The 14,613-nt window shown below is 43.8% G+C and overlaps 1 protein-coding gene across 1 annotated transcript in view; it reads right to left on the bottom strand.

Annotated features, from left to right (window-relative positions):
* ADD2 (adducin 2) overlaps positions 1 to 14,613 on the bottom strand; it is a 77,288-nt gene that overhangs the window by 51,912 nt on the left and 10,763 nt on the right. The window lies entirely within an intron of this gene.

Here is a 14,613-nt window from a genome sequence, read left to right as displayed (position 1 = left end):
AGACATTTCATGAAATATCTTGCCATCCTCCCACGATTAACCGAGGAAAAACCTACAGTTTTTCTACCTTAAGAAAGCAGAACCCTTTATACAATACAGTGAGCGGATGGGGCAAGTACAGCAAGTCATTCCACTCTCTTCCTGGGCTGTGAATAAGTAAAAAGTGGCCTTCCCCTCCTACATGCCTGGCACATCTAATAAACGGCCTAAGATCATGGCACGAGCAATGGGACCGCATGGGGGCTGAGATTAATAGGCAAGATAATTGTCGTGCCATGGCATACCGAGGCACGGAGGGGAGTCCTGGCTCTCTCCTCCTCCAGAGACATGATTATCTTTTGATAACATGGCCTGCTGCAATTCCCTTTGGCATTTCAGTGGAACAAAGCTGTTTTGATCCATGGAAACTACCAAGCCCACTCAGAGCTGCATGTACTGTATGAGCACAACAGCCCAGCTTTGGCTTCATTATCCTTGCAAAAACAGTGCATTCTCCTGCCCTCTGTGTCTCCTGTGATAAGAACCTCCCCATGGCAGACCCACAGCTCCATCTGAGTCTATAGAAACAGCAGAGGATGCAAGCTAAGGGTTTTCCCCCACCTCAGGTATTAAGTTCAAGCCATTGGAATTTGTTTTCTCCTCCTTTATGTTGGCTCAATGCCACAACAATTCCCTTGGAGCTAGTCCAGCATAACCGATTCATCTCTTCTTTACCTTTACCTTTTATTTTTCAAGATAGAATAACCGCAAAAGATTTAATCTAAACAGGATTTTATTTCCTCTGCCTTTCTCGTACCTTTTCAAATGCCAGCCCTCCAGCCGTTCAATTTGCCCAGTCCCTTGACAATTTCCCACGGCAGTACAGTGCAGAGATGTGCCTTGGGAACTTGCACAAACAAGGGAAGAACAGCATCAGAACATCCATTATCTTTTGGATGTTTTCATAGCATTCAGAAAAAGAGCAAAACAGACAGAAAAAATGACAGTAGCTAAAAGGAGCCATTCGAAGGGGTGGGGTGGGGTGGGGTGGGGAAGCAAGGTTGGCACTGTAATAAAAGGAAACAGAATTTAGGGCCTAGTGGGTTCATGTGCTGAGAGAACTTTATAGCAAAAAGAGTGCAAAAGCTCTTTTGATTGTATCATTGTAATGGTACATGCAAGCTGCAATGTAGGGTATATTAAAACCTGCACTGAAGAGTGAATTTCACCCATGGCACAAAAAAATGTTGCTAGTAGGCTCCCATGTGAATGTAAGCCATAATATGAGTGCTGGAATTTGAACAAGAGGTCCGAATGTACAAGGTCACTTTGTGTTCTGCAGGACCAAGTATTTTGCTTTAGACATTTGAAAGATTTCAGCAACTCAGGCCTGTGTCACATATAAACCTGAATCTGTGTTCAGACTGGACTCAATTTGTACAAGCTGTGCTAATCACTGATGAGCTGCCTCACTTGCAACTAAGAGCAACACAAACTACCGCTGTCAGCCTACCAGCTTGGAAAACAAGTTCTCTATCCGGCTGTTATTTTTCCCATTAATGAAAGAGAAGGCTTCGATAGCAGAGGACTCCTTAATCTGGCAGACAAAGTCATTAACAAGATACAAGAGCTGGAAGCTGAAGTTAGACAGATTTTAACAGGAAATAAGCAGGTATCTTTTTCTTTTATTTAAACAGCAAGGCACATAACTCTTGGAACAGCTACCCTCGCAATGGGGTTTGTCATTTGAGGTCTTAAAATTAAGACTGTAATGATCCATATAGATCCACAGAAAAAGTCTTAGCTGTTCTGACCACCACCTGTAAGACCCTCTCCCCCTACCACTGCCTATCACTCTGCTGCCTTATCACCCCATGTCTTATATCAGTTGCATATTCAAGAAGTCAGGGAGAGTTCAGTTAGGTGAGCAATGCAAGATCAGTCCCCACTCTCCACACAATGTTTGTTAGGTGCTTTTCCTAAGGATAACCAGGCATTTTCTCTTCATTCCTTCCAGTGTGCCAGTAGGCCTGTGCTGTCTGTTCCAGACGTAGGCCATTAATTATGCATACAATCCATAACCAAGACAGGCCAAATGTTCCTAAAAGGCTTGCCCATAACATCAGGACAATTAACCACAGAAAGCATAAGCAACAAATCCACCAGACAGCCTCATATGTCTGCACAGGAGCCTAAGTAAGCTGTTTCATTTTGTTTTTCTCAAGTATGCATGTACCAAGATGACAATGACTCCCAGATTTCCATGCACATTTGAAGACTTCTGCTCAGTGAGGGCAATGTTCACCCTGTGCAGACAGGACGAGCGCTATAGCTACCTGCCACCAGAACCTGCCCAGAGGGGCCACATGGGAAATAAGTAGCACACAAATGATGCGGGAGGCCCTTCTCTGCGCACGGAGGGCAGGGGCAATGGACACAAATTTCACCTTTCACATTTTCTCTATTGTTTCAAAGAATACCTTCACACTGTGGGCTCTCTGGGAGGTGGTAAGTACCCACAAATACATCAGCAGCATAGAAAGTCTCATAGAAACAGTTCCCACAAAAATTAGCAGGCATTGGCCATCTACATCATGGAAACTGCTTTGGAAATAAAACTGCAAGCTCTGGATACAAATCAGCCTGATTTGGATTCCCTGCATATATGGCAGTAAACCAAGATCAAGGTCCACCGGCATCAGCCAGCCTGGTGTAAAACCCACTCCTGAAAAAGCCGATATTAAAGGAGGAAGAGGGCAGCTGTGAGCTTCATTTCTCCATGCAAATCCAGAGACCTGCAGACTCCTGGCAAGCAGCCACTGAGTGCCATAATTGGGCAAAAATGAGGGTGGCCCTGTCAGAGTGTAATGCAATCAGAGCCCACACATTCAGCACCACAGAGGTGATACAGGACTGCTTTCTCCTGCTTCTTGCTGTTATCAACATTTCAGAGACCCTTAAGAGAAACATATCTCTAAGCACTGCTGTCCAGCTACCCTAATGAAGACACAGCAGGGAGTAGTGCATCTTATGCTCCAGTTTTGCATTAAGGATTAAAGAGCACAGGGAATAGTGGTAACCTCTTCCATGGTGTGTTATGTTTCATGTATTCTATGATTTACATATCACATCTCATTTCACCCCCCATTTCTGCCTCCCCCCTTCCTCCCTCCCTGGGGTGATCATAAAGCTTTTCAGTTCTTTCCCCAAATGCCCTGTGCTGCCTCTTTATGCAAAACTGGGACTACAATAGGCTAAAGCTCCTGTCAGTAAGAGATGCTAAGAGAAATGGAGATGCTGATAAAGCTGAGGAGAAAACCTTGTTTAAATTAACTGCAGGCCCTGAGCTCATAGGGTTGAATTCTGATCTCTCCTACCTCAGTATGGGAGAGGAGTAACACCCTTCAGTGGATTTCCACACTGGTCCAAGTGAGACAAAAATCAGGTCCATATTAGTCAGCTTCAGAATGTTTTCCTCTTTTGCAGATTTATTTAAAATGCTCTGAAATATCAGCACGTTACATCCCAAAAGGCATGGATTTAGCTTACTCTGCTGGACCAGACATGCAGCTAGTATCAGCAAGGTTACATCAGTTTCCACTGGCTGAGAATCTAGCCCAGCTAGATTCTCTGCCCATCCTTTATGGCTTAAACATGCTGGATTCTCTTGCAATATCTTCCAACTCTGTGATTCACATACCCAGCCCATCACTGTGGTAGCCAAGTGCCTTCCCACAGCATTTGGAAGGTTAAGGCCTGAAAAAGATCTGGGAGAATAAGCTTCTTCACACCTTTCACAGTTTAACCTCTGAGGCACTGCCAGACACATTTTGCCCAAAGTTTATTTTCCTCTGTTTATTGCATTAAAGATATAACAGACCAAAGGGCAATTACCCTAGCTTAAGAAACCCATGTGGCTCCATGCATCCAGCCTTCTCCAGCAAAGCACTACTGACCTGAATTGGATTTCAGTACCTGTTTGAGTCTTTTGCTGAACAGAGTGCTTTGCTGTAGCAGGCCAGACTGATGGCTGCTCTTCTAGCGGGCTTTTTTAAAGTGCCACATGATTTTTCTTTCTGCCTTGTCAAATCTCAGTTCCCTGTGGGATGCAGATGACAGGTAAACCTGACCTTTTTCTGGATGCAGGATGCTTCACTGGAGCATCTTCACTGTAAAGGTCTCTGTTTAAGCCCCACCCTGATGAAATACAAAGCAGAATAGAATAAAAGAGGTGCCTATGGCAAGTTTTTAAACATTCCTGCCTTAATAATTAACATATGATATGTTACTTCAGTGACCAGATATGTAGGTTCTGCACAGGCAACATTACCAAAACACAGCTAAATGAAATCTGTTAGTACGATGATTTCCCTGTTTAAAGGTGACAGCCTCTGAGCACATTCTCAAGAGGTTATATTCCATGAATAATGAAGCTGTCAGAGCTGCTTTGGGACTGATGACGGCTAGCCACCGTTTGTAAATATACAAACATCTTCTACAAAGAGCCCAGCATATATGCTACTGTACTTCATCTTTGCATTACTGTTGGTAAAATATTTGCATTAGCTAAATCCTGTATCCCTGTGGAGGAGCTGATTTTTCTATTTTCATCACATTCTAATGGGAAGAAAAGAATCAAAGCAATAGGAAAACTGAAGGATCCTGCTGCCACATTAGGCAGCAATATAAGCACATTTGAAATGTTCAAAGCCAGCTGTGGGATTTAGGCACAGAAGCCCCATGATGTGCAGTGTTGCCCTGGTCAATCTTAAAAATCTCAGCCATGGATTATAAATATCCAGCCTGTTCAAAAAGAACTGGTATTTTTCTCAGATGCTTAAAATGTAGATGCTAATTAAGTGAAGATTAATAGAAACCTATTCCCCATGATTTATCTGAAAGCAGTTGTAAGGTGGAATATTGAAAGAGGACTCCATAAATAAAGCATCTATTTTAAGAACAAAGGGTGCATGTAAAGAGGAGATTAAGTTATTTTTATCTTTTATAATCAATACATTTAGGAAATACAGGGCTCAGTTAAAATGGAATGGAGATGAAGGGGAATTTCAATAATCTCATTAAAAATGGAAGACATGAATGACTCCATTCTGCTTGCATCTGTACTACTGTACAGGCAGAGCTGCACTGGGTGTGGGATCAACCACGCTGGGCCCAGATGACTTGAAACATGACACTTATTTCACCATACTAAGAGTTTGTTTCCTGCTGCATAAATCTAACTGCAGCCCTCGAACAAAGTAGCCACCTTGGAAGCCCACAGCCCAATCCTGTGAAGTGCTGAGCATCCTCTGTGCAGTGCTAAACATCCCAAGCTCCTAAAGTATTCAGTGCAAGTGGGAATAGCTGAGTGTATTGAACAATGCTTGGAAGATACTTGGCTCCTATAGACTTCACTGGGAATTACATGTGCTTAGAACCTGAGAAGCCACTCGGCACCATGCGTTAGCACTATACTGTGGACCTGATCCTGCCCTCTCCCTAGGAATACTGCCAAGTGTGTCGTATTACCAGTCATAGTGCCTCACACATTCTGACTACTCCCTGATGGAATAATTTTCCCCTCCCCTAAGACATCTCTGAAAGGTTTCTTCTAAAATGTAATGCAACTATGGCTGGCAGCCCTGGGAATGTGTTTGTTTCAGTTTATTTACTGAATAGTGAATATGTTCTGTATTTTTCCCCAGTGTTCCCCAAACTGCCCCCCAATGCTTGCTCTTTAGCAAAAACTTTACTGAAAATGGTTTTATTTTTCCATTATTAATCAAAGCCCAGAAAATCTGGCCCAAAGTGAAGAATCTCCATTTAAAAAAGCCTCCATTTGATCAGGAAATCATTTCTCATTGAAAACCAGGCTTTGAAAAAAAATTATCCAGCTCTAGATATCATTCACACTCTCTTTATTTGTGTCTGTTTCTTGTACGCTAGCCTCAAAGAGCAAAATTATGCCTTTCAGCCCATCTCTAGGAAAGGGATGGAATGCATATTGCACCAACCCGGCAGCAGCCCTGGAACACAGCATGACTCAAACACGCTGAGCTAAAACTCCCTCCTCCATCTCCTTTGGCAGGTAGTTATTTTCCTCTAGTCTGTGTCATCAGGATGTCATAACACTGGTCAGTGCGCTGGAGAGGCAAAGTCAAGATTTCAGCCCTTCCTGCATGCCTGGAAGAAAGGGATCAGAGGGATCTGATTCTATGAACAAGTGTGCAATCCAAATCACCCTCTGATACTATGGGTACATTGCCATGGCACCATTTATCTGGACAACTGGTGATGGAGTGCGAGTTCCTGAACAGCAGAGCCAGGCCCACATTACCATGTTCTCATGTGAAAAAGCAACCCAGGCTTACCATGCCTCCACACCAGGGTCAGAGGGCTTTCTATGTGGGCTGGACTAAAACCCAAATAAAAACCTGCATGCAGTGCCAACAAACCATAATGGTCTAATCAGCATTTCTTCTTTTCCCTATCCTCACTCCCTGTATGTTTCATATAAGCTGGCAGCTCTGGGACTCTTTAAAATCTCTGTGAAGAACCATGTGGTCTCACGAGGCTGCAGAACTATGAATTCATAGAGGTTTCATGAAAAAGGACTTTGAACAGAATCAATCCTGCTGTGAGCAGCAGTGCTGACCAAATTGCTCACTTATTGACCGCCTCTAACAAAAGACCCTGAGGGATCGACTGCTAACAACAGAAATGGACTTTTCTGGGGTTGATGGGACTGAAGGAGGCAGATATGGGATCAACAAGAATATTTGAGAACAAGTGTACATGGGAATGTCAGCCAAGCATAGCAAATGCCTCTAAATTATAGATAGTCCAGGACAGAGTCAGTTTGGTAATGGGTTACTGAGCACATGCCTACATGCCTCCCCTTCAAGGCATGCTTACAAGCATGGAAGTGCAGAGAGACATTATACAATAAATAAATTATAACCTTGACTCACAGCTAAGCTCTCAAGCTCTTGGGCTCTGTTGGGATTTTGACAGTGAACCACAGTTTCTTCTTATTAAATCTGTTTCTTACAGGCACCAACTGTGATCAGGGCTCTGATGTGTTAGGTGCTGTACAAATACAGTCAAGAATCCCTGCCTTGGAGAGCTTCCGCTCCAAGTAAGATAGGCCAAGGGAAGGGGAAAGAACAGAGCTTGAAACAAGTATCAGTGTAATGGCAGCAAACATCATGTTAGTTAGCAGACAAAGGTGAGGGAGAGTCAAGAAAAGATGTGCTTTTATGTAGCGAAACAAAGATGAGGGAACAGAGCAGGGGCAAGGGACACACAACAGCATCCCCGGAGCTACTTCTGATTATGGAAACATTCAAGGATGTCTGCTAGCTCTGCCTGATGCATGGGGCACTGTGTTGAATCTGGTGTTTCCTGGCTGTCCTACATTTGAGACAATGCAGAGTGGATTAAATATTGCCTTTGTTTTCTTTTAATGATGGCAAAGGCACTAGAAACCACTGCCCAAATCACAGACTGTCATGGCCAATATAAAGCAGAAGCTAAGCTCTGTGAGACTATGGGGTCCATGCAAACTGATTGAAAATGCAGAGGTTGAGAATCACCTGGTTTGCAGCAGTGAGTGTGCAAAGTAGAAAAGCTGAGAATAAAAACCCAGGGAAAAACACCAGCAATGTGTCAACGAGAGAAAGCCAGAAGGGAATTTCCTCTAGGCCAAACACTGACTGGATAAGCAGGCTTGGAAAAGGTAAGCAAGTAAAGCATATCTTGCTGCTCTTTCCCAGTGAGCTCAAGGAAGCAAGGCTACATGACATACAGGGTCACACACACACACACAAATACCAGACCATCATCAGCTTGTCTCCTCAAGGAAACAAGCTGGAAAGACATCCAAATAGGAAACAAGTGTGGGCCAAGACAAGCTGAACAGAAAAACCTCAGCACAGGCCAGCAGGAACCAGGCCTTGTCCAGGGTCCTGAAATCTGGTCCACTGATCCAGAGCAGGGTTTGGAAAGTCTTGTTTCCCTAGAGCCGTGGTTCTCAACCTTTTTGGACCTAAGGCAACCCTCCCTCCACAACCTTTGTGAACTAGGTGGCACCCAATGACAAAAATAATTTATATATTACACTGCTTACCTCCTTGCAGAGGTGGTGGGCATTGGAATATGGGATCATTCAAGCAGGGACAAGCCTAAGCCTGTGTTTATCTGCTTAACTCCTCACAGGACCCTTCAAAAGATCTGGAGGCACCTTGGTTGACAATCACTGCCCTAGAGGAATCCACTCCTGAAAGATAGCCAGTGTGGCTGCATGAGCACATACCCTTCAGGCACCCCCTATCCCAGGGGTGGGCAAAATACGGCCTGAAGGCCAGATTCAGCCTGCCAGGCCATTATATCTGGTCTGTGGAGCCCCTAGAAAATTTAGTAAATTAATATTTATTTGCCCTGGCTCCCTGTCAAAGCTGGCTGGAGCCGAGGCAGTAGGACCCAGAGGGAGCCCTCAGCAGGCTTGCAGGCTTGAGCAGCCCAGCCCCACCCAGTTCCCTGCTTTCCTGCCCCCACCCTGCTCCAGCACCACATGGCTGTGGCTCCTGGCTGCATCCCTGGACCCTGGAGCATAGGATTGTGCTGGTAGGGGTGCATATGCGTGTGTGTGTGTGCATGTCTCAGCAAGCACAGGGGCAGAGTACGTATGTGTGTGTCTCTCTCTGCAGGCACAGGGGCACCGTGTGTGTGTGGGCATGCATTCACAGTGAGTCCCACATACACACCCCTCCATACCGATGCACCCATGCCTCCCCTCGCACTGCCAAACACAAACCCCAGCCACCCTCCCTACATACTCACCCACACCCCACTTACCCACACACCCACAAACCTATACACACCCCCCACAACATACAAGAGTAAGACTTCATTTTAAGCTATTGTGCAGTCACCTCTGTGTACACTACACAAACATATGTAAATCAGGACAAAAATATTTTTTGAAATTAAATTAATGAATGCTGTAGGTGATCACTTTTTAGAATATAATTTAGTATTTTTCTGAGATGGCAAAACCCCTTGCTGAACAGAGTACTTGGTCAGGGGTTAGGGCATAGGACTTCTGGTCACAAGATGGCAACCAGGGGGTGGGGCACCTGCCTAGGGGTGGGGCTACCCATGCAGCCCTTGACAGATTGCCAAAACTCGGTAAGCAGCCCTCCACCCAAAATAATTGCGCACCCCTGCCCTATCCTCAGACTGGAGCTATGTGAGGAAGTAACATATATGTATTTTATATTTTAACATGTGGAAAATCTGCATATCATGTGATGGTAAAATCACTGTCACCACTGCCTTGTCCTCTTATATTGTGCTTTGCATTAGCAAAGCTGAAAGCACTTTGCAAAGAAGGTTGTTGTTATTATGCCCATTTTACAGATTGGGCAGCTGACGTAGAGAGAAGGGAAGCAATAGTCCCAAGTTCATCTCTCTCCACACTAATTGGAAACAACTATGAACAAGAATTGGATTTAATGGCCATAAAAATTGCATATCAGTACATCGCCACACACTGCACATTGTGGCAAGTATATGAAAGCAACTTAAAACCACAAGGAAAAAAGGAAATGGAAGAGGAATATCCACTATCGAGGCTTAAGAAAAAGCAAGAGGGCCCTTATATTTTTCCAATTTCATTTCAAATGCACCTTTCTGCCACCTGAATGTAAACTATGCCCAGGTAGCAACCCATAGCCTACAGCAAAATTTATACACTCTGTGTTTGCAAATACATTGAAATGGAGCTACTTCCAGTGTAGAATAGAAGTTGTACAATCCTATGGGAAGCTACAAAATTAGTACCACTACATCCAAAGGAAGTTACATATAGGATTAAAAAAATATGACCAATTTTACATCAGTCAAGAATGTTAGGATGAGCATCTTAACCTCTGCAAGGGATGCAGTAGGACCTTGAACTACCATGAGTAAGAGGATATAAAGCATGATCACCATAATCTAAGAGAGACCCAAGAAAATTTGGCACCAACTTTTTGAATTGTCATTGAACAAGGACTGTATTTTTTCCCTAGTTCAGGATGCTATGATTTCTAATACAAGACTACTGCTTTCATCTCAAAAGAATTTCCACTCTGATTAGCTGCCTTTTCACTAACAAAAGAGGAAATAATTACAGAGAAACACATTTCTGTAATGAAAGGAGATTAACTCTCACCCTCTAACATACAAGACTGGAGCAAGCAGCAATTTTCAAGAACATGCATGCCATGAAACAAATACAAGAGTGAAATCCCCATTGCAAAAGAAATGGTTTAGAGACCCAGGAAGATAAGACATCTTAGCAACAATAATAAGATGCAACTTTTGTAGCTGTACAAAGATTGCAACGTAAGAAGGTTGCCCTACTGTATTTAAGCCAGCCAACTAATAAAAAGAAAGATCAAACTTTTGTCCATGTTGCTCATAGCAGAATGTTTGGAAAGAGTCCCCTATGAATGAATTAAAATATTCATAATGCAGTCATTGTAATCAGCCTGTCATTTGCATTTCTGCACCCACCTAGTAACGTGCACCTTGCTTAGGATTTCCATGACAGGAGGTCTGGAGAACTGATTTTGATCTCACTCTTTAAACTGAGGTCACACCACTGATTCTGGATGGAGTGTCTCTATAGTCGTGCTGTATATGGTGTAGAATGGGCCCAATTCTCATAATCATGGAAGTTTTGCCTCTGAACTCCAGTGGAGTAGTTTATGCCACAGGCCACCCTGTCTTGAGAAGATTTCTCATATTGCTTAAATGCCCAAAACTTGAAAACCATCCCATTTTAGGACTGATCTACTTTACTGCCCATGGGTTTCCATACTCTTAACACCAGAACTACTTGCCTGGGCCTGGCTTTCGAGTCTTTCTGGATATCTGTAAAGGAGAGCATGGACTTTGAGAAGTCCACTTTGCCATATGGGCTACCTGCTTCACCAAGGTACTGGTAGGGAGAGGGCAGAAAGAGAGTAGACACAGCCTTCTTCTTCCTTGTGTCACCAATCCAACCTTTCTATATGGTCTGTACTCAATATTCTTCACAGGCCACTACTTTTGATGTTGCTGCTGCCAAATCTTGCGGGATGCATTGGGGTGCTGTAGGACATCTCAGGAGATGATCCATGGTTTGCTTCTCCTGACAGAAACATTGGTCGGTTACAGAGAGGCCCCATGAGAAAGTTGCATCTTCTGAGACCCATTCTCAATCTGTTCAGGCTCCCCCACGTATGCCATTTATAGTTGGAGCCAGATGCTAACTCCTCACCGGGGGTAATTCCTTGCCAGCTCCATTTAACAGTGTTGTTGCCTAGTTTTTCCCATTCTTTTTGCCAAAAGGCAGTTCTGGCTGATTCTTGTGATATGGCTAATGGTGTGGTATAGGACAAAAGCTATTTCTTGATGAGAGATGATGGTGCACTGGTTGATGTCACTTTAGCAGGTGGCATTCATCTGACTTGTACCTGCCAGTCAGTGTCCCTTGCTATTTTCTTCCTGGTGCAAGGTGGGGTTTTGCCAGATAGCGTGTATAGGCAGGGAATAGGGGTGGGTGGGTTTTAGGCAGCCTGTTATAATTCTGCATGTATCATTTAGGGCAGTGTCACTATGTTTACTGTGACTTCAGCATCCCCAGATGGTGCAGGCATATTCAGCCACAGAGAAAAAAAGTGCTAAGACAGTAGCGTGTAGGGTGGATGGATGGATGTGCTCCCTACTTGGAAATTTCAAACTTACACAGAACCTTGTTACACAGACAACACCAAGATACTATTACTCAATCCTGTGGAAGTATGTAGAGGTTGGGGGCTGCAATGCTTTCCCCCCATCCCCCTGGCCAACACGCTGTAGCTGGCACAGAGGGAGAAATTTGCAACAGGAGGAAACAAAGGTAATTCACTTCCCTTTCATGAGCAGAAAGAAAACAAGAATCTGAATGTGCCTTGGGGTCAATCCCTGCTCCTCAGACACTGCAGTTATGCTTGTGACATCACCACCCCATCCTTACAGCTCATTCCTTTGGTTAAAGCTTGCTGGATTGGACCATAAATTCATTAATGTAGCCTAGGACAGATGCCTCAGATATGAAACAACTCCAGAACAGAGGGCAGCTATCTTAAAATTAAATGGCCTGCTTAAACAGGATCTGTCACAACTGAAAAATCTCTGACAGGTTTAAAAAACAAAAAAGAAGAGAGTGAAACAAAAATAATAAAAAAGCTGTTAGTTGTTTTGCTTTGAACCTTGCAAACCTGGTTAGTCTTTGCTAGTGGAAAAGACCTACTTGGAGCTGGTGAGAAGATAGGATTCCTCTCCTAGGGGGAGTTTGGGATTTCAAAATGGGGTTTCTTCCCCAAACAGATCAACATTCATGGGACTAAATCCTCTGAAAAAGTTTCATTTTGATAGAAACATTTTGAATTTACCAGTTTTGCTCCTCCCTCCCCACCCCCCCATTTAATTTTATGGCCTCACAGTGAAAATCAAATCCCTCCATCCTCTTAATATGTTTTATGGCAACTATTCATCAGCGAGTGGCAGTGGATACTGCAGCTATTCTGCTGACTGGTGGTGCATTTTCTCTTGTGGCTGTAGAGACCAGTGTTGGACTTGCAGGTCCTGCCACAGTGGTCACAGGTGTACATGGAGTTAGGGGCTACTGTACTGACAGACTGTCTCCTGTGCTCACATGTGTTGCAATTCAAGTGACCATTTCTCATCATGATGTTGGACTCCATGATTGAGAAGGGAGCACCTTATGTAGCATTTTGATAATTTCCCGTACAAATCCAAGAATACTCCTACAAAACATGTGGATTTAATCACATCTGCATTTTTCATGGGACAACTCCCTTCACCAGGAGGGACTATCTTTAATCTGTTCTAAGCCTGGCTGTGGAAGTATGTCACTATATTTAAAGACCTGTCAAGCAGCCCCACAGCAATGCAAGCTGAGACCCTTGGGAAAAAAAGTGTTTCTTCTCTAACTGGCATGGTGCATTCCTCTCTCCTTTGCAAGAAGAGCAGATCCCAATGAGCTGTGGGTACTGAGGCTATGCTCTAGCCCTTGGTGACATAACAAGGAAATCAATACAAGTGCTGTGACCTCATGAAATAGACCTGGAAGGAATATTGAGCATGCAGATGGAGAGAATCAATAATGCACTATAAAAACAGGAGGACAATGAGGAAAGAGAATTTTTATTAAGGGAAAAAATGTTTTTTCAAACTGTTGTTTCAGTCAAATGCCCCTTGCACTCTCCACTTTAGAACTGTTCCTGTGAAATTAAATTCATTTAGAAAACATCTTTTGAAGCATGTTTCTTGGACTAAGCTCACTTATACAAGCTTCACATGGGTAAAAAAAAAAAATAAAATAAAAAAAAAATTCTATCTACAAGGGGATTCACAGTGAGCCACTCCCCCCCCCTCCCCCATCTATCAAGATGAAGAGGGAGCCTGAAAAACTGGAATAGCTATTGCATTCAAGAAAGCAGCCAAGCAAAACACTTCAGCTCAAAGATCTCTTCTTTAGAAAGAGGCTGTCTCCCTCTGGCCCATCAAATCCAGTCCCCAGCAATTACGCACTCAAAGAATTCTCAAAATCACAACTCCAAACCCTCAAATGAAATAGGCCCATGAAGAGCTGCAAGCAAGAATTTGTAAGCTTGAGTGAAAGACCCAGGTCCAGTGACTAGACTCTAACAGACTTGCGTTCTCCCTGGGTTGGACTTGGGAGGTGAAACGGAAGACACAGAGCAAGGGATCACGCTTGTCTTCTTTGGAACTACACAAAGCAGGACGTGGGCTGTGACAGGACACGACATTCAACAATCAAAAGAGAAACAGAAACCTCGCATGGGTTATCAGACAGCTGAGAACAAACTTAAGGGAACAGGGAGTCTTAGCAAAGCTAAATTAATACGTCTCCCGGTGCAGACAGGTCTAAGTGCTGTGTACAGCGAGATCAAATCCACGTATAAAAATAGAGCTTTTGTATGTAGAACACAAACACCTGTCAATGCAAATGTGATCATCTGTTACAGTCATGGGGTAAGCGGGTGATGGTATGAACTCACACCTGCCCATGACCTAGGTGTTTGATCCCTACTGTGCCAATGCTGGCACTGAGTTGCTCTTCATGCCATAATCTCTTAAAGAGAGAAAGAGCCTTCCCACAGCAGGGTATACAAACTTCTGCACCATTTCCCCAAGGCAGTTTTATACACTTGCTTTATAAACTTCCAGGCTCCCTAATTGCTTCTTCTCGACTTAACTGCATTGGCCCAGATTATTCAATGGCACCAGAGCTCATCACATAAAATGTCTGGAACTTTGTGTCCCTGAACTCCCTTTCAGCAAATGGCAAAGAAGGGGCTGCACTGTGCTGTCAAATCAGAGTAGATGTCACATCTCAGCTAATAGCACTACATAATCCAAGGAGAGCACAGGGAAGAGACCGAGACCTTTATGTAGAAGAGATGACTTGTGTGTGCCTACAATTCCCTTGCATCCACTAAAAAGGCCTTCTATGAGCTACCAGGCACTGAGAGGGAGGGATAAACTAGAGGCTGGGTGTTATATAACTTTGTAGCC

Source organism: Alligator mississippiensis, chromosome 7 (assembly GCF_030867095.1).
Source record: "Alligator mississippiensis isolate rAllMis1 chromosome 7, rAllMis1, whole genome shotgun sequence".
Classification (NCBI taxonomy): domain Eukaryota; kingdom Metazoa; phylum Chordata; order Crocodylia; family Alligatoridae; genus Alligator; species Alligator mississippiensis.
The sequence above is the reverse complement of the archived record's forward strand: the minus strand, read 5'-3'. Positions and strand labels throughout refer to the sequence as shown.